The sequence below is a fragment of the Chiloscyllium plagiosum genome, unplaced genomic scaffold (assembly GCF_037043375.1).
Source record: "Chiloscyllium plagiosum isolate Xiang-an unplaced genomic scaffold, Cpla_swu_hap1 HiC_scaffold_49, whole genome shotgun sequence".
Taxonomy (NCBI): domain Eukaryota; kingdom Metazoa; phylum Chordata; class Chondrichthyes; order Orectolobiformes; family Hemiscylliidae; genus Chiloscyllium; species Chiloscyllium plagiosum.
Genome location: NW_028270187.1, coordinates 15,351,738 through 15,354,539, shown reverse-complemented (window position 1 = coordinate 15,354,539; position 2,802 = coordinate 15,351,738).

Sequence of the window (2,802 nt, the reverse complement as noted above, 5' to 3'; positions counted from 1 at the left end):
AAATAGAGTGTAGTTTTGTTGAGGAAGGGATGAATGGAGAAAACTGAAAATGATAGACCTGTGAGGCTTGCTAAGGTCGTGGGTAAGTTGTTGGAAGCAATTCTGAGCAATCGGATTTATATGTATTTTGAGAGACGAGTAATGAATAGGGCTAATCAGTTTGGTTTTGTGCGAGGGAATTTCTGTCCCACAAACATGGTTGGGTTATTTGAGGACGTAACCAAGAATATTGATGAGGACTAAGTGGTAAGCATTGTTCAGTTGGAATTTAATAAATCCTTTTAAAAGGTTCCACAAGGTTGATTAATTTTTAACATAGAATTCAACGTAAGCTTTACAATTAGATATAAAATTAATTTAATGGTAGAAGGCATGAACGGTGGTGGAAGTTAGTGTTCTGACTGGAGGACTGTTACCAGCTGTGTTCCACAGGGTTCAATACTGAGCCCACTTTCGTTTTTCATCCATACAAATGATTTAGATAAAAAATGTATAAAACATGGTCAGTGAGTTTGCAGATGAGATCAAGATTGGTAGGAGAGTGGACAGTACAAAAGATTGTGTCAGATTGTAACAGTAGATTATCAGTAAAAGCTACTGAAGTAATGTATTTGATTTATTTGATTTCCTCTTGCTAATCAAATGTTGGACCCGGCAGATCGAACGAAATCAGAAGCACTGTGGTCAAAGCAAACGTTCACACTTGAGGAAATACCCGGGAATCAGGGTGATGTTACTGAGCAATTGCCTGTGTGTGATGACATCACCCACATGAATACACAGCATTTGGGTTTGCGCAAACAGGTGATCTCGACAAAGAATGTGAATGTCTGTGGAGAAATCGAAAAGGAGATTTATCAGAACAGTCAAAGAAATGCGGAATATTATATCTAAGTTCAGGGTGGAGAAGTTGAAGTTGTTCTACAGAGATCAAAAACGATTCAGGTGTAATTTGTTCAACATACCAAGGTTTTAATACGTTTAGGAAGTTAGAGGAAGAGCAGCTGTTCCCGTTTCATGGGAAACAAATTTATGATATTGTGCAAGAATTACTGCGAGTCAGAAGGTAAAAATTCCATGTTGCTTTTGTCTTAGCGAATAAAGTGGCATGATTTAATCTTGATACATAATTTGATTTCCGTGTTCGAATCTGTAAATCCTCATCTGACATGGTGTAAAATAATTTTGCAAAGGTCATCTTAGGCCGGGACTGAAGTTCAGAAAAGAAGAAATATTTCTGTTTTTTTGGAGTTTGCTGTGTTTACATTCTCACTGCCTCACTCTGTGCAGAAGGACTTCAAAGCTCCATTCCTGTCAGTGCAGGTGAGACATTCACAAAACCAGCAAATATTATCACCCACAATGCTTGACTTCAATTGTCACCACTTTGTGACGCAGTACGTTTCATTTGCAAAGAAAGCACATTTATCCCCATGAAGCTTCCTTTGACCCTTTGTCTGCCCGTCCACTCAATTTGATCACTGCTGTTCTGATAAATTTCACCTCTACTCTCCTGTTGTTCTTCCGTAATTCGACGGAACCTCGAACCGAATCCTAACTTCATGCTAATTTCTGGTTGTTTATTTTACATCAATGACCAGGCCAGAACAAGCTTGTAGGAAATTGAATAACACACAAAAAAATTTAAAAATATCCTTCCAGAAAATTAACCGACTGCAGTGTCAGAATATGAGAAATGTCAGAGTGCAATGATATTTAGACGAGCTGAGTCTTTGCAAAATGTTTATTTACAATTGTGACAATTCCCTGGGGAAGATCCTCCCTCAATCCACAAAAATGTATGCTGCCGAAAACTATTTCAGTTCAGATTGAAATGGCTCAGGGTACTTTCCATCAACCCAATGTTTCCTGCGCCATGTCAATTGAAGTGTATCCAGATGAGGTTAGAACTTCCAGCCTATTTTCCCAATGCTCCCTATTCCATGTCAACAGAAGTTGCCCCAGCCGAGTTTGGAGCTCCCAGCCTGGGCGTTTCACGCGCCTCTCTGCGTTCAGAGAAGGAATGCATGCTCACGGACTTTGTCACTGGCAGATGGAGTAGAGATCCACGCCTTCATTCCACTCCCAATTTCCGATCGGATCTTCGCCACTGCACCACTAAATTTCTCTAATTCCAGACCTGGGAACCGGTGTGATGTGAGTGTTCAACAGTTGTTACTACGTGGTCCCTCTGTACTGATAAAGTAACGATGTGAAACTTCGTTGTTTTTGAGACTTACATTTCAACAATTTGTGTACTATCGCCTGTACATTTAATCTTTGCTAGAAATCTATTGAACTCAGTCTTCAACATTCTCAATGATGGAATCTCCACAGCCAATGAGGGCATCGAAGATGACGATTCATTCCAATCTCAGTTCGTTGTCCTCTTGTGCATGTGGTGCTGTTCCTCGCCAATCTCAGCCATTGCATTTATTGCTTTTACTGTTGAGTTTTTCATGTGATCGTATAGTGGTTCTTCCTCTGCATTGTGGCCGATGCAACCTCCATTCAAATCCGAGTATCAGTAATGCGCATTTGTTCCATGTTACTTCACATAACCCTTGCAAAACAAACGCAGAAAGGAAACAATCAATTTTAATGTGAAAATACTATCCAAGGTGATGATTTATTTGCTTCAATCTTTATCTGCATCGAATCTCGGAGAATTTTCTCCCTTTCACAATCACTATTCTTTCTTTCCATCCCTCCTCCCATGTCTCTGGGGCATTGCACAAATTAACATTCACTTTCACATTGACACCGGTAGGTTAGTGTTGCAGCTGTCACTCTTGTTAGGTG